This window comes from Athene noctua, chromosome 7, assembly GCF_965140245.1.
Source record: "Athene noctua chromosome 7, bAthNoc1.hap1.1, whole genome shotgun sequence".
NCBI classification, from domain to species: Eukaryota; Metazoa; Chordata; class Aves; order Strigiformes; family Strigidae; genus Athene; species Athene noctua.
Window position 1 is genome coordinate 21,453,327 of NC_134043.1, and position 18,700 is coordinate 21,472,026.

Here is an 18,700-nt window from a genome sequence, read left to right on the forward strand (position 1 = left end):
GAGTCAATTTTTTGTGCCTAATTTCCTAGTGAGGCTCAGCTGCTGTTCTGCAAATGGATATAGGCTGGGGGCAATCAGTAAAACCTGGCTCGGGTTATAGTGATATGGAGGAAAATTCCCAAGTCCATTCTGTGTCTTTGTGCAAACACTCTGAAAATGGAAAATTGCATCAGCATACATCATTGCAGAGATGTATGGCAGGATGTTCTTGAAAAGGTTCATACAGCAAGTTCAGAAAGCATTTAGCACCTCCAGTATATTATCAAATTTTTATATGTATCAGAAAAAAATCTGTTTATTCATGACATCCATTAAAAAGCCACAGAACCAGAATAAGCCTGTAAAATTGAGATGACTGTTCAATACCAATTATTCCTTTTAGTTCAACGGCCTGGAATGCAGTCCTGTGTTGCTACAAGAGATTTTGAGACTGTCAACCATATTGGCAAAGTTTACTATCTGCTTCCCAGTGAGCATGAGAAGAAAGAAGAAAATATGCTAGAATACATGACACCACGATGGTAAGTCACGGGAGATAAAAAACCAAAACGGACGTATGAGAAACTGAATTCTCACAACAAAGCCTTGCTCACTTCCAGCTAAAAGTTCTGTCCACAGTAATGAGAGATTTTGGACCAATGCTAATGCCAGTGTTTATACTGCATCCAATCCATACACGAAAAGTTTTATTGTCTAAATATTTGAATCAACACTAAAAAAAACCCAAAAATGAACAGATGCAGTTTTTAATACCATTTTTAATAAATCAACAGCAAGAAAACACTAGCATACTTTGTTTCATATTCAGTTCTTCCCAGAGGAGTGCCCTAAAGAATAGCTGTGTCTCCTAAGTAAAGCCAGAACACAGGAGCTGGACAGATCTCTATCAAAGATGATTGTTCTCCTGGTGTTCTGTGGGGAGGTAACTGAGTTATGGGAACAGAACAGCAATTGCCATCAAAACCTGCAGAATCTTGACAACATGGGGTATTAGAAAGGACTGGAATGAAAGAAAGCCACTCTTATTTGGTAATCCCAATTATCCTTTTTCTTTCCCCTCATTAACTAAAAAGTAGTATAAAGTTTGTTTATATAAACTGCATCCGTGAACACACATGCATGAATATTTGTATTTATGAAATAGAAAAATACAAGTACTATTAATTTCCTAAGCTTGCAAAACAGTTCATATGAAAACTGCCAAATAGTAAGAATATTAGAAAAAAAACACAAGTGTTTGCTAATCTGTTACTAAAAAGATCTTGTCTTGGCCAGTTAAACTATCTGAATTCAAATTTAAGCCTTAACATGATCTAGGCTTTGAAGTTTCTGGATTTTGGCAAGATCTGAAAAGAACATTATCTGACCTTTAGTCCTGGGTGATCTATTTAGGCAGTTCATTGCCAATTAAAAGTGATAGCTAGCTTTTTCTTGAGAAACTGCAACCTGGCCTCAGTTATAATTTAGTAATTAATAAATCACACCATTTTTTAAACAGAAAATGAAAACGCTTCCATAGTCACACAAGAAAACAGATATTCACAGATGTATAGGAACATGAATTGACACACAAGAGACAAGAATTTGCAACAGATCAAGTCTGGAAACTAATTACCAACTCTTAATTAGCAGGTCTATAAGTCAAGTAACTTTTTTAAAAGGTTAAAATAGAAGACCAAATGGAATAACCGTTTGTTTATATTGTCACATTATTTTTTTAGTTTGAATTTAAATCAGTATTTTGAATCAAAACCTACTGAATTGATCAAACTCAGATTTAGACTATTTCCTCTTTCTACAGTATTTTACGATTATTGATGATACCATATTAAAAAAATAAACCAGTTACATTCAACTTCAGCTTTACTATCAAAAAGCAGTATGATCTACAAACAAAAAAATAGTAAATATAAGGAAACAAATGCTGTCATCTGCATATTATGCCCTGACCAATTCAATTAATACAGCACAGTAACATTAAAGATTCACTTACATTTACATACATTTCCATGAGTTTATTAAATCCCTTTTTATAAATATGAACATTAATGTAAGACTGTGCCTTCACTTTGACAGTGCAGCTATGGAATATCCATAGGAATGTCCATCAAGCAACAGTGTGAGGAAGGCATAGACAAATCAAAATGCGTTAGAGAGTCAAAGAAACTCCTCCAGCTAAAGCACAAAATAGATATTGGAAATATACACCTGTTATCTAAACAGCAATGTAGGAACATGCAGAACATGGTAACAATACAAACAGCGTAGCAGTTAGAGGGGATGTAATGGAGCGAGAGGAAACAGTGATGGCCTTTTTCCTCATGCCAAATTTATCACAAAAAAAGAAAAGTGGGCACCACCATCGTCATTGCATGCAAATGTTAACCAAACTATTTTCACTACTATGCCAGTGGCTGAAGTATAAAGATAAGAAGCATTTCCTTTGGTTTTCCTATACTAAAAGTCAGACCTATTTCACTACAGAATTGCTTTTTATCACAAGTAAAAGACAAAGGGTAAAAAGATTGTGAAATAAACGTGAAAAACAGATTGCTTGGATTTGAAGTCATAGAAAATGTTATGGTGAGACTGAGATGATAACCACAGGTCTCCTTCACAATCAAATGAGTCCTGCATTAGTTAAACTCCATCTGTTTTGCTCCATTTTGTTCAGGGATGTAATTCTTTTAAAGAGAAAATTTTTCACGATGACCACTGAGTCTTTTCTGTAAACAACGTTAATTCTCTAAGTCACTTTCGGACATTCATGTGATCATAAACCAGAACAATGGAGCTTCAAGACAGCTTTGGCAGTCATTTTCTCTGGGGCTTGAATCCAAAAGTCTTGATATTTTTTGAGGTATTTGTCCTCCCTAAACCCTTTTTTTTTCCTTGGCTTTCTGTTTTATTTGGCTCTATATCATGAGACAGGTCTTCATTAAAATTTATCTGACAGTACATCCAGTTGGCAAGAATACAACAGCAAACCTTTCTCAACTTGCATAAAAGCATACAAAACCCACACCACAGAAGGTTCTGAAGGATAGCCTGAAACACATCTCTCATTATCATTTACTTTGCTCATCTACTCGTTTCTGAAAAATTACTGCTGTTCTAGATTGTATAAACAACACTTATGGACAACAAAAATTTAACTCGATTAGATTAAGTTATTCTAAAACAAAGCCCCAAAGTTAATGCTACCCTTGTACCTGCAGGGGAAATGATGAATGAATAAACAGATATGACAGTATCCTCTAAAAGAAAATAAAATCTGCTGAATGAAAAAAGAAATCCAAATCTGAAATAGTAACTTAATTTCATAATTATTTTCTTTCCACTGAAAATATTTTACTCTCCACATTTAAACTTAGAGTTTCAAAATCAAGATTACATTGGCTGATATCAATTGCCAGCTGATATATAAATAAGAGGCAGCAGTAAACCACTATACCACATTGGATTGTTGAAAAACATTGAAATATTGATAGTAATTAATGAAGCATTATTATTGATAATATAAGAATCTATCCAGGGAAATACGTTCTGCAAACAATGTACCTGATTCAGAGCCCAGTTTCAAGGATTATCTCAATAAGAAAGAACTTTCAGCAATTAAGTATAAAAGATTCTTGAAGATCAATGAGAAAAGGATCAACTTGTATGAGCTATTGAATGATAATCTGTAGGCAAAGATAAATGTTTTCTGGTGCAATCCACTCTTCTGGTCATTGATAACATACTAAGAATTCAAATGAAAATTCTTTTTTTCACCTCATAGCAGTATGATAGATATACGTATTTTCCCAAACATGCTCAAAAATTCAATGACTAAGAGTTGATAGTGTTATTGACCTAGCTTTTGATAAATTCTGAAATATTAAAAATTTTTGCAATCATCGAATCAGCTGCATGACTAAATAAAAAAAAAATCTACCAAGTTCACGCTGTATTATCAGGGTGTGCCACTTGGTAGAATATAAAAACCATGGAAATACATCTGCTGATAATACTCATTCAGAAGTCCCAGAACCATCTACTGGCTTGGAATCACCAATTTCCCCCACAATTCACAACCCTTCTGAACAAGGCCACCTGGGCACCTGGCACAGTTCAACAAGTCGAGCTGGACGGGGCTTTGGCAACCTGATCCAGTGAAAGATGTTCCTGCCCATCTATGATGACAGGCCTGTCTGCCTGTCCCTGCCTGAAAAATATCCCCGTCTCCAATACAGAGGTAAGTACCGTTTTGATCATTACAGGCCCCACCTCACACACATGAAAGCACTTCCTAGGGGTCCCACTTTTACTAATACAGCATCATTAGCACAGAAAATACCTAAATTGATTTTCCTGATAGTTATCAGTGTTTGTTCATTATCAAATCTAGACCCATTAGGAATACTTCTGGAAATAACACTTGCTAACCATTTACTTTGCAGCACAAAGCACCAGATGAATACGGGCACCCTATAGGCAGATCTTTGAAAACATACCTACAGTAACTCACAGCAGTCATAAGCATATAGCGGATAGACGTACCCCCAATCCTTCCAACTCAGATTTTGCAACTGAAAAAGGTGGCTAGATCACAACATGCCTTTAAAAAAAAATAGTCATTTAGAGGAACATAAAATTATATTCCAGGTAAAGGTTTACTGGTAAAATAACAGGTAGCATTCCATAATACTGGATCAAATTCATTCTTCATGCAATTTTGTCATTTTAAGGGAGGATCTGGAATCACCCTAAAGCAAATATACAATTGAATGAAAGGGTCTTGCTATAAGATCTGGAGAAAATGTGGAGTAAAACAAGAAATTTGAGGGCCTTTTTAAAAATTTTTCTTTTTCAACATCTAAAGGAACAAGAAGGGCTTTTGAGAGGCCATATCTCCTTCTCAACCCATCAAAGCTGAGAAAGCGGACGGCAAACTGTACATAAACAAAAGCTCTTGGGCAGATTAAAACATGAAATTTAAAGAAAACTATTAGAAATACCCATAATATGTTTTCTTCACGTGAAAATATACTTAAAAATAAATATTTGTATTCTAAACCGCTTTTACAAACTCACTGTGAAGACTTCAAAAATAGCATTTTCCAGCATGCATTTTGACATTAAATACTGTATTACTGGCTAAAGCTTCCTGTATAGACTACCACTGTTTAACTTATATGCACATTTATAACTTCTGTGTTCAGAAGGAAATTAAATGGTGTCAAATTCAGAATAAGAAGTGCCAAAACTCAACACCATATTTCTCTGCTTCCCCAGGGGATTAAAGACAACTTTTTAGATGGCCATGTAAAAAACAAACAACGAAAAAAAAAACCCAAACAAACAAAAAAACACACCAAAATGTATTTTAGTACATGAACTAATCTATTGTTCCTTGATGTAGGCACATGATATACATGTAGTAGTACATAGCTCCCTAAAAACAAGGGAGTCTTTGCCTCAAGGTGCTACCTTGCTGCAGAAATAGCAATAATATTGCACAACCACAATATAATTAAAACAGAATTGCAAGACATTCACAGAAAACACATATTTTAAAAGGACCTATATAAAGTGCAGCAGTTGGTTTAAAAAAGTAATTTTTTTTTTACTTAATTCACCACCATTTTCTTTCTCAGGCAAAGAGAAAGCAGCTGGTTCAGACCAGACCATCAGAGTCACTGTACTTTATTAGCCCTGTGAAATGACACTCAGCTTCAAAACCTTCAATGTTCCTTTCTTTCCAGTCATACAGGAGGAATAAATAATTTAATCAGGTATTCATCAGGAGAGTGGAATAGCCTATTAGTCTGTGCCTGCATTCCTTCCCCCTCACTTCCTTGCATCTCTTAGAACTCGAGACAAGGTGGAAGTATGGAGGGAGGTTTATTTACATATTTTATAGTTTAGACAAAAAACACACTTCTATGAGCTTAAGAAAGAAAAAATTATGCATATCTTCAAATTCATGCACATTTACATTTCTTAAATTACTTACAAAGTACCAAGCTACTGTCATTTGACACATTCATCCAAAGATGAAAGGAACATTGTCCTTAGTCTGACTGATCAGGGGCAGAGACTAAACCGAAAAACTGAAAGATAATCCTTATTTATTATTTCCAGTTGAGCTGGACAAGAAACCTTGTAACCAACAAATACAAATGGAACAGCAACTAGTGTCCTTCTCAGACACCGTTGTCCTGCTTCAAGCGTTTTAACCTAAATGTTTTAACAATGTAAAAGCTTGAGAAAAATAAAAATACATTAGTATTACTCTCAAGCATACAATATGCCTGGTTTTGGCCATAGAAATTATGGCATTTTCTTAAAAGAATGGGAGTTGCTGTTCTGAGGCTTATAAACGCTTGATGCTATTTGCCTTCTGTTTTATTGCCACACTGTTAACCGTTTCTCTAAAAAACAAAACCAAACAGTCATCACTTCCCCAAGAACTAGAAATTTACTTATTTACTTTTTTCTTACAGTGAAAGCTAATGGCATGGTATGGCAGCTGTAAAATAAAAACAAACACAAACCTACCAAAAAAAAAACAAAACAAAAAACCCCACACCCCCAAAACACAAACCTTAAAAACCACTTTACAATATAAGAACTTGAGATTTGAGATTCATTTCTAGACTAGAGTGACTTTGGTTTCAGTGCAGAACACCCTACTTCTATATCTATGTCCCTCAGCAAAATTATAATTGTTCAGCAGATCCATGCAGCACTATTTAATTTTAAAGTAATCCCTATGATTTGTCATTTTAGAGTTGTCAAATAATTTTATTTTTTTTTTAGATTAATAGAAACACTCTCTCACCCTCTGCATGACTTTAAATTATGTAATTGTTTGAATGTTGTGGGCTGCTGATCCATCTGACCCTGGTCTAACTCAAAGAAATTAATAAGAAGTAAAGCGTCATGCAGCAGAAAGTGCATAATTTACAACAATCTCAAAAAATGGTGTTTCTGGAAGGCTCTGGGAAATCTTTAGAATCCACAAAACAAAAAGGTGAAAAAGCACAAGGCTACAATAATTTCTGTACTCTCTTTTCACAATAGATAAAAACGTCCCAGAAACAGACATCTGGAGACGTCTGAAGACTTTGTGGAGAACTGAATCAGATTTCTACAGAAGCAAACAAGAGACATTCTTTGTTTTGTAGTGCCTTGCCAAAGACCATTTCAATTTTCTGGACTTCTCCAAATTATTATTTCAGATATATGGTGCACATGTTTCATGACAGCAGTATGTGTCTTATTCCTAAATAGAAACCCACTGTGATTATTCAAAAAGAAAATAAATGCAGATACTTTTGCTCATAAGTGTAAATCATCACAAATCCAATATCTGTTTACTTAGTGTAGCAAAGCCTCTGGAAGTCATTATTTTACTCCTTTTCATCATCCATGAAGTCATACATCATCACTACATGGAAGGAAAGAACTCTGCCTGAATTCAGTGAAAGGACAAAGAGGCAGCAAGATGAAAATAAAATATGCCTCAAGGGATCGCGAGACGGAAGGAGAGTTAAGGAAAGGAAGACAAAATATGTCATCATGACTCTTTGGTGCTCCAGACAAATGGACTCTTCTTTCATTCAATTTATTAAATCTAATTAACAAAATAATTTTTTCTAAGCCACAGAAACTGCTACAAAATATCATTAAATATCATCTCTGAATCATCATTAAATATTAACCACAAGTATCTACACCATGAAAGCTTTAAGGCACATCTTCTCTACGACAGTCTTCATCTAACAAAAAAGAACTGAAAATTGATACATCGCTTGAAGGACATACAACAGATTTAAGTCTTTAAGATTATAAAGGTAAAAAACCATAACAAGTCTCATTGGGTTTACTTACTTATATATTCTTTAGAAGTCTTCCAAGGCACCACTCTAATTCGAAAATATCTTTTCCCACCTAAAACTGAGGGTCATGTTATTAATGAATTTGATAACTTAAGATCTCTTTGTAACATGGGAAAATATAATGATGTAAAAATACATCATGACATAGGATGTATTTAACATGAGAAAATATAATGATGTAAGAATACACCAGTTAGCCTTCAAACAGAAAAATAAGTTTTTGAGAATTAGGATCTATTACTGAATCTAAATGTAAGTTAACTAACACATTTTTCTTAATAAATATGGCACAAAATATAGAGCTCAAAATTATCTAACACAATGGCCACTATGTCATGTAGTTATGCCCTTTGAAATCTGATGCGCAGGCTACAGAAATACAGGCAGCGTTGACCAAGAATTTTAAATCCAACAGTGACAGGACTGACTGCAGGCAGAGGTCAAGCAAGATATACTATCTTACATCCTCCAACACAGATTGTGAGATTAACAGAGGTTCAACACAACCTATCACCACCTCAAAAAGCTGGAGTCCAAGTCACCAAATAAGTACTGTAGCAAAAGAGGAAGAAAAGGAAGGAAAGGAAGAAAAAATAGATTACACCATGGAAATCACTGTCTCCTACCCAGTAAGTGGCTCTGTACCTGGACAAGATCCCTCTGACTGTGCTGAACTTGAGGTTCTCGATTTTAAATAAAGATCTTTCAGGTTTTGATGAGGTAAGGAAGGTAATCACCTTCATGGCACCATTAATGTGAGATGACTCCAAATATGAAGTTCCTTCACCCCCACTGCTCTTTCTATAGACATGTTTAGCTAAGCAGTGCCTCCACATACTATTTTCTCAATAGCTATCACATCACTGGACTGTTTTTAGAGCCCCACTCTCTCCTTCCTCTTGACTCAGTTGGCTTGTATGTATTCAATGACAACCACCACTAGAAGTACTCTATCCAGTAATTTCCACTCCTGAATAATGACCCTGCCATTCCCCCACTAACTATCTAGTTAGGGGGGGGAAAAAAAAAAAAAAAAAAAAAAAATTAAAACACCCCATGCACCACATAAATAAATCCAGCAAAACTTGTAGCGGATCAGAAGTTTCTTCAACAAAACGTTGCAAAGCCTTTTTAAACACATTGTAGCTACACAATATACTGTAACTACTTTCCTCTGCTTCTGACTACACCAGTTAATTTGGGTATACATATTCAAAACTCTGAAGGTACTGCATATCTTCAAATTATTGAATTTATTTCAACTCCTTTGAGGTTTTCTGCTTGAATATAAACCTTGCTCTAAGAGAAGAGTTCCCAGATAGAATCAGGATGGAGATTTGAGAGCTGAGCAAGCACAGGAAAACACACCACTTACTGGCCAACCACAGTCTCAATGCTGAGGAAATGTGCAGCTCCCAGACAGCAGGTACCAGAGAAGACACTGATGAATTTAGGGCAAAAAAGCACAAGTCCCTACCAGGTGGCAGACATCCAAACCAAACTGGCTGGCCAGCGACTCATAAGGCTCACTTCTCACTATTATAAAGTATTTGCAGACTAGTTGATCAAACCAGATGGTCAAGAAGTATACACACATTAATTAAGCATCTGGGTACTAGAAACCAACAGCTCCTTCCTGGCTGCTATCTGATATCAAACAGTTCCTCTACACTTGTGGTTAAACTGCCAGCATGGAGGGCAATCATCACAGTGGGTGGAGGCAGCAGCCTGAGAGTAAGTCAGAAGGAAATGGTGGAGGCACAAGGTTGGCTATGGTAAGAAACATGAGGTGTGAAATGGCCAGGAATTACTAATGGAAAGAACAGACAGCAAATGCAGTAGGAAGAGGAGGATGCAGCCTTTATACAATCTGTAATAGCCCATCCACTGATCTGAAATTATTTATAAAAACAGTAAAAATATCTGGACGTTATGAGAATACAACATTCTCAGGGATGTTGTAAATACTCCAAGACATATCTTATACATTCAGGAAACCTGGAGGTGTATTAATGAACACAGTAGGATTTCAACTTGCATACTTAAGGCACAAAAAACCCCTTGCCAATGATATTGTAGCAAGGTAAATCAGTATCTATAAAAGGAATGTAAAGTCATATGCACCTTAAAATGAGATCAAAGTGGGTTTCAAGATTGTGTTTACTATTTGGTTATTCCTCCACAATAGCTTCTCACTGTATTATCTACTCATTTTTATACCAGGATAATCTGTACAGTAAATCATAGATGTCTAGATACAAAGCCAAACAGCGAGCCAAATGCAAAGAGCTTGCCTAGCTTTCTCCAGAAACTCAGGCAGCAAGACTTGGCAGTCTCTCAGGAGTACCCACAAGACAGACCAAAACTAGAGATAACCTGCCTGCTGCTGCCTTGGCTGCAGCATAAATGGCATCAGATCTCTACACCCTGGCAAGCACGCTGGGCATATTACCAGTCCCTATAGCACCCCAGCACTGCCAGCCCCTAGATGCAAGGAACAGCCGCTAAGAGAATATGTGCTCCAGCCTGTCTGCAGGAGCAGGTAAGACTTCAAGGGCACAGAGGGACACTATGTCTCCTGGCTACTCAGGCCACTCTGTCTAAACTATGGCAATTTTAAACAAGAATTTTACATTCAAAAGTTCAGGAAAACATTGGACAATGATTCTGTAAATGCATCATCTGAGAAAGATACCATTTCAGGCTAAAAGAAAAATAAACCATATCTATATGTAAATAATCTTGTCAACAGAATAAATAACCCAAGAGTATCAAATAAATGTGTAGATGCAAAGGGGTTTCCCATTTAATATCTCCACAAAAATAAGCACAAAAGTGCATATTCTCAAAGAGGCTTACTGGAGCACTGTTGTTTTGCCTTACTGAATTCCAGACAAGAAAATTTCATGGTGTGACTTTCAAAGAATCCAATCTTGACAGAGGACTTGACAGAACTTCTATGGAAATAACTGTATTAAAATCATCTGCTTAAATGAAAATGTATTTAAATTTCTGTTGTGTTGTTTTTTTTCCAGAATGCAACAACTGCATGCAAGACAGTTTAATTTTTCTTCTAAAATTATCTTCTGCTACTGAATTTCTACAGTGGATTTCTTCCAAAACTTTAAGAAAACTATTTACAGTGAACTTATTACATTACATGGGAAAATGCAAACTGTGTTTACAAATGTGAGAAAGAGTTTAATCTCCTATATGGAAATCAACTAGCTAATGGTGACAAAAAACATGAGGAACAAGATGATGGGAAATCTTCCCTGGTAACAGACTAATGTGCTTTGGACACAAGTGCTTCAACCAGCACCACCACTCAGTGTTGAGAATGACTCAACTCTCTCTAAGGAGCATGACATCTGTAATTATTATTGATAAATACATCCTTGTCCTGGGCTGAGTTTACAATTTATTTCAACAGAAGGGAAAAACCTTTCTGAAGATTAAATTATACCAGTTTTCTTTCTATGTGTTCTGGATTGTATGCATATATGCAGTCCCAAAGGACACACTGTAGAAGGCATCCAACTTAGTGTCCCTACAAAAATATTAAATGAGGACATATGTGCTTAAAGGATTGGATCCAGGGATAGTACATTTCCTTGGACTGTAATAAGGTAGAATGTCTTCTACATGCTATCACAGCTTGTTGCTAGTAAGTATGTATGAACAATGAATTAGCTTTGCTTATATGAAGAAAAACAATTTATAAGCATTACCTCAAATCTTCATCTTTGCCTCAAACAAGAGAAATGAGTTTTAAAATAAAATATTGAAGGAAAAAACTGTCCATATCAATATTGTACTCCTGGTACTAAAACGTTAGATTAAAAAAACCTACTTAAAAGCCTGAGTATTTGGTATAAACTTTAGGAGACCATTTAGAAAACACAGCATTTTTAAAAACATGTTAGAAAAAAAGCAAAAACTAAGAGCCTAGATGAAACTATCCTCCAATCCCTAACAGACAAGTGAAGGGATGGAGTGTGGGTGAAGATGACATTAAAACCCTTGGACTAGCTGATGGCAATCCTGGCCCTTGGCAAATCTTGCAGCACCCTGTGCACACCTCTGACTGCCCCGAATCTGTATGATGCATACAGCAGAGCTCTGCCTTCCCACCCCGACACACCCTTTTTCATCAGGGCTAGCCAAGGAGCCGCTGTGTTTCTTACAGAGAGATCAGAGCCAACATACAGGATGGATTCTTCCGACTTGCCTGCAACAAGCTGCATTTGGCAAACAACAACGATGCAGCAACCGACTGGATACTAATAAAAAGGTTTTTGGTCCACTTAGAAGCTAGAAGACGTTTCCCCCTCACACACACACTATTGACATGAAAATGGCAGTGTCAGAACTACCTTTCATTACATATGAGAATTCACACCTTAATAGTGCTGTGGTGCTATGCATCAAATAGTAAACATGTCATTACATTAATTCATCTTACAAAATGCTAAGGTCTTGGTGGGGGTTTTTTTGTTGATGTTGCTAACTCCCACACATATATTTGCTCTAAAACAAGTTCAACTGGGGAAAAAAAAAAAAAAAATAAAAAAAACAAATTTTCCCTTCCACTACTTAATTTTTTGTTTTTTTTATCACGCTGAAACTAGAAGTCTTTTTAATATATTTCAGAAACAATGAGATATTTTGGTAACAAATCATTATATACATTGGAATACTCAAATTAAATGGCAAAATCTGAATTTAAATAAGTAGGAAAAAGTGCACTGAAATTAATTTTCTTGATGAAAAGCTTCCCACCGCATGACTCTTCATAAAGCAACCATGTACTTTTGTATAAAGGTTGCTCCCAACATTTGTTTTCCAAAGTTTTTTCAGGTTGAAGCAGTACCACTCACATGGAGAGCACAAAGTGCACTTTCCAAAACTACTACTCTTTGTATAAGAGACACGACAAACCGATTTGGAAAAACAAAGTAACTTTGCTCTACCTGGAGTACAAGATAGGATGCAAGAAGTTTAGAATTAAGGTAACAAGGTGCATAAGAATGATTAGTGTGTCGGGTTTCTATTTTCTACACAAATACCCAGCAGGTAAGGCCGCCCGAGACGAGAACATGCTGTTCTTCTGAGCTTTTCCTGTTGCTCTCTCTCCTCTGCACTCCTCTTCCATCTTTCTACAGATGCGGTCACCACTGCTTAGCAACCAAGGGGACATGATGGCACAGAGGAGAATCCTCCAGCTAGAGCTCACCCTGCTCCACCTCCACGGCTGCCAACTCTCTTTCACGGCAAACGAAGAATACGTTTTCTTTGTTGCCTCAGAGATAACAAGTGGGACCTCAGATGTAGCTCGGTGTGAGTGCAATTTTCTTTCCTCTATGGATGTACGGGGAAGATTTAACAAGCTGAAGACTAGGACAACCTGAGACTTGCTGGCAAAACCGCTCCCCAAATACTAATGCCAGTTAATTTAAAAAAAAAAAAAAAAAAAAAAAAAAAGTAAAAAGGGAAAAAAAAAAAGATAAAAAAAAAAAAAGGCAAAAGCCAGAGGCCACGGTGACGGGAGAAGCACCAGAAAGACAAGGGGATCCACCGCACACTGCTGCCCAGCGCTCCAGCCGTGCTCCCGGGCGAGGCCAGGCGAGGAGGGGGCAGCGGGGCTCGCCCGCGGCAGCTGAGAGCAGAGTCCGGGCAAACCCCGCAGGCAAGACCCAGGACGGAAAATACTCACTTCGCCCATGCCACAGGTAGGGGTTGGCTCCGCGCTGTGGGGCGGCCGCCGCCTCCCAGCCGCTGGGACCGTCTCCTCCGCTCCGCTCCGTTCGGCTCGGCTGGGCTCGGCTCCGCTCCCCGGACCTCCCGCCCCGCCCCGCCCCGCCCCGCCGCAGCCGCCGCCTCCCGCCGCCTCGCCCGGCCCCGAGAGCGGAGCGGCCGCGCCCGCCGCCGCAGCGCCCCCTGGCGGAGGCGCGGGCCGGGCGGGGCCGGGGTGGCTGCCGGGCCGTGGCGCAGCCCCCGCGGCGGGAGCGGGGCGGGAGCTGCCCGGCCGTCAGCGCGGAGCGGCGGGAGCGCTCAGGGGTCCCCGCGGGAGCGGGGGTCGCCCGGCGGCGCAGCTGGGGCTGCCGCTGCCGGCAGGCGGCCACCTAGTAGCTCTCCGGCGGTACAGCGCGGCTGCTCCGGGCAGGCGTCCCGCTGCCGCCGGCCGCGCCGGGCAGCCCCTCGGCGAGCCGGAGCGGGGGCCCGACCGCCGCGGGGTGACGGCGGCGGGGACTGGGGGCGAGGGGCGCGGCTCTGCCCGCAGGTGGCGGCGGCTCCTCGCCCGTGGGCGTCCCGGCGTGTGCGCGGGCCGTGCGCGGCCGCTGCCTCTCGCTGCCCTTCGTTCGCGTTTAACGCGAAAAGGCTTTCTCGATGGGAGCCGTTCCTTGGCGTCCCTGGGCCGCAGTCCATGGCCGTGACATTATAGGTTTGCCTAATGAGCTTTTAAAAATTTTGAGGTGCGTTTTTTTCTACCCATGGCTAATTGAAATCCTTTTTGAAGGTCTCTTGGAAAGCATTGAAAAATAAGCTACTCCGCAGCTCAGGGCAGGAAGGGGGGGTTATGTGGTACTTTACTAAAGGTAGTGCCTCACAGTTGTTGGGTCGTCCTTAGACAATAAAAATGATCTACATGCTTCTGGGTGTGCACAACAAACAATAGTTCTGTACAGATCTTAAGGGAAAACAGGCACCTGAAGAGCACTACGCATTAGAGCTGTAGAGCCTCATTTCTTACAATGTGTGTCTAAAAACGTTATGGGGAGCTAGCTGCCACCAAAACCACAGCTAAGCGTGAGTTAAAATGCTCAGCTCCTACATTAAAATGCCAGCCCACCTAGGCTCGGTGGTGCTTTCACCATCGGGGCTTCATATTCCTGAAGGCCTGCAGCTGTGGCCTGGGCATGTTGTCTGCACCGATGCTCCACGCTGGTGTTCTTAGAACCTCAGTGGATCTAGAAGGCTGTATAAATTAATCACATCTGTAGTTTTTGTCTGTGGTCATAGCATAAGACCGTGAAAAGTCTCTGGAAATACCTTGAATTCCCTGCTGTTTCAGAGCAGGGAAGGACGAGATAGGATAGTTTTGATGTCAGTGTGAAAATTCAGCATATACCTGTCACAACAGAATACTAAGTAATAGCAATTGTTTTCTTCGTCTTTAGAAATAAATCTTCACCTCCACACCTTCTTTAAAACTATGAAAAATACATTAACAAAATTCACAACCACAGATTTGAAAATGCTCCCATCTGATGTCTTCTGTGCTCACATTTGCTTGCCCCAAATCTGTCACTGTTCCTGATGCAGCACCAGCATACCATGGCAGGCAGGAATTGGTGCCAAGAGGGTGTTTTCTTCTTCACTTCTATAACGTTTGCACAGGTAGCAGGGTCACATGTTTCTGTAGCACACTTGGTTGTTTCCCCAAGTTGGGTCGGGTTTGACATCAGCCCCCTGCCACATGGAGCCTGCATAAATCACTACCCAGACTGTCCTCCCTGAATGCCACCAACCAGCTGCTTGATTGTGTCTGGTTTTCTTTTCATTTTAAATAAATTTTAAAAAATTAAAAGTGGCACTTACTCCCTGCAGTATAATAACAGTATTTGATAGCTCAAGTCTGGTTACTCCAAACAACATATATTCTAAGAAGCTGTAATTTAGCATAGGAGACAGTGTTACCTGACTTGGATGACTGCAGATTAAACCCTTTAGATTTCTGCATGCATTTAAAGTGAAAATGGAAGAGATCACATGAGGAGGGAGAACTTTTTTCTTTTTTTCTCCTGTCAACCCAAGTAAAGGTTTTTCCCCTTTTTACTATATTCTTTTAAGCTGTTTCAATTTTTTTTTCTTTTCCTTATCATTTTGACATTTTAGTGCTGATGTACATCTGCTTGCTGAATGCCTTGTTGAAATCTGTAATATTTCAGTATCCAGTGTTACTAGAATAGTCATGTTTGTCTTAGGGACAAGATGGGCCTGCAATGATCCAGATAATGCTGATTATATAGTTGGCTAACAATGACAGTGCTTTTAAAAATCACTGTGCATTATACAACTGATAGATTTCCTTATGACACAGAATGCTAAATTAAGTAAGTAATTTGTTACATTAAATTGACATAAGTCATTCAAAAGCGTCCCCACAAAGCTGTGGCATTTTTCTTCTGTTAAGAAACTGTCTACTGCAATGGGGTCTGTATTCATTACTAGGCTGTGATTACTCAGTGCTGGTCACACAGACAATGAGTACAGACTACAGCTAATTTACTTAATTTTGTCCCGATTTTCAAAATCTTAGTCATGCCCCATAATAATAATAAAGCAATTATTACTACTTAATACAAGTAATAGGATCACAAGTGCAATTCCTAATTAATAAGTGAAAAGTGATGGGGTTTTTCAGATGGTACAACCTGTTTCCAAGGAAGAGCTAGTGAATTGCAATAGTTAATATCGCAGCACCACTCAGTGTTCAAACTGGATATAGCTTCATAATCAGCACATTTCTTAAGAGCTGCATTGCCACCTGAAGAAACATAGTGATTGTGCTTTTTATAATCTCATTAATCCTGTACATATGGCAAAGTGCAGTTTACTTCCAGTGCGCTATGAGAGAAGCAAAGCATGGATACAAGCGTGCTGAATATAAACATGTTGGAAGAAAAATTTCTAGTACCTATCTTGATATAAGTGAGCCAAATGGAAGCATTAATGGAATGGAAATTGCTACAGTTTGTTACCAGCATCTTTTCTTCAAAAGCTCAGAAAGAATTTTTGACCCATTTAGTCCTTTAGTTCCTTATCTACTTTCCTACTTAAACAGATCATCCTGAAGAACAGAACAGACTTACCCTCTGCCCACGCTTCCTTGAAAATAATATTATACCATATAATGCATTACTGTGCTAACCTTTCATTCATGGACATGATTAGCGAGGAGACGGTCGATAATTGGCTTCAGAAAGTCTAGCCTCTTGCATCATATTTCCAGCTTGGCACTGGGCCATGTTAAAGTCACAATGCTTGTACTAGTGTGACTGTTTCCTCTCAAGGATTGGATATACATGAATTTAAAATGCTCTTGTTTTCTTCTCCAACAATCCTTGTTTCTGTCAGTCATGAAATATTGCTGCCTCAGGAGCTGCTTCACTGGTGTCTCTGCAGTAAACCGGTATCAGCACTCCTCAATGCCTGTCAACAGTCAGAAACAATTAATTTCAGTTTCCAACACAAAACCAATGTAATACCAATAAAGTTTGACCTAGTTTACATATATGAAATGTGTACCTCTATTCCGACTTAAATGCTAAATAATCATTATTAAATTAATAGTGAAAATGTATGGGGCAGAGATTAAGTGCTTTTGAAAATGTTATTTATTTAAATCAAGTCTTTCTGCAATTATTCACATTTCTTTTTTCCCCCAGGTTGATTAATTTTTCTCTCCACCAGTTTTAATTGAACTTGCACAATTTCTATCTGTGATTGAAAGAGAATTTCAGCTGTTGTTGAATTCAAAACTGACCTGAAGATTTTCTTAGAAGCATATTATGAAGAAACAAATTCCTTATTTCAAATTCTCTACTTTATAAATTACATGTGTTATTACTTGTCCACCTACTGTAGTTTACTGACTGTCCACTATGTTGATTTGTAAAGAAAACTATGTCTACTAAGCCCATAAAAGCAATCTTAAAAACTTTAACAAGACTTTGAACCCACAGACTCCATAAGAGGGCACCCTTATCTAACAGCTGAATTGTATAAAGAAATAAAATAAAGGCCTTTCTAAAAGCTTTAGGAGGGGAAAAAACCCTATGGAGAGCTTAGTGAAAGACAAATCTATTGAATTGTTTTCATTGTCATTTTAGTACTGATAAGGCAAGTCTAACTTAAGGCATGCATTAACTCTCTGTTAATGTTTTCCTAAAACAACTTTGTTGAAATTTCGTCATAGTCTAAATGTTAAAATAATGTAATTAGGTCCACAGAATTATAAAGCTTTTTTAGCATTTTCTAGAAAAATATGTTTATTTACCCAAGACAGACTTGCTAGCGGGAGCACTGGAGTCTAGCTAATATATCCTCAAGCAACAAGCACATTCCACCACTCCATTTGTTTTAGCTTCTCTTTCCAGAGTAAAGTCAGGTTTTCTAATTTTGTTGATAGGGAGCCAATATTGACAAGAGTGTTATCTGCTGTGTCGAGTTCAATTATTACTGATATGTCCATGATAATGTCAGTGATAACATTTACATAGTAAAAAGTCTGTAAACAGTGGATTAAATGATTTCATTTATAAATTGAAATCTTTAAATGGCCATGAAGATGTCTATTCATTTTCTAGGGTGTCCAGAAGAAAGGAATGCCCTTTGAAAGTGTCAGAAATGTACTTAAATGTGTGTGTGTCTGTAGCAAAAAAATACTGCTCTGACAAGAAGTTGTAACATTTTCACCTATCTGCTCCCCTACTTCTGACAACAAGACAATTTTAATTTACAAGAGCTTTGTGCTGGTTCTGACTTCCTCTGTTGACTTGTATATATTCTACTTTTCTCTTTTGTTACCAGGATACTTGAGGTAGAATTTGGGTCCAGTGGATTGGACTGGTAGTAGGATACTTGTTTCAAAAGCATTTTTAAGATACTACTTTTGACTGAGTCTGTTTTCTGGAAAACCATGGTTTGGAACAGGAAATTGAAATTTAGTCAGACGGGACTTTGTCTCCAAAGATCCACTCAGCAGCTTTTTTAAGCAGCAGCTTTTCACACTTTGTATATGGCCACTG

The 18,700-nt window shown here is 38.4% G+C and overlaps 1 protein-coding gene across 1 annotated transcript in view; it reads right to left on the reverse strand.

Moving 5' to 3' along the window:
* LOC141962302 (sodium channel protein type 2 subunit alpha-like) overlaps window positions 1-13,712 on the reverse strand; it is a 76,492-nt gene extending 62,780 nt beyond the window's left edge. The window contains exon 1 of the mRNA XM_074910268.1: window positions 13,603-13,712. The gene's annotated coding sequence lies outside the window, so the exon portion shown is untranslated. The remainder of the gene's footprint in view (window positions 1-13,602) is intronic.
* Window positions 13,713-18,700: the final 4,988 nt, after the last annotated feature.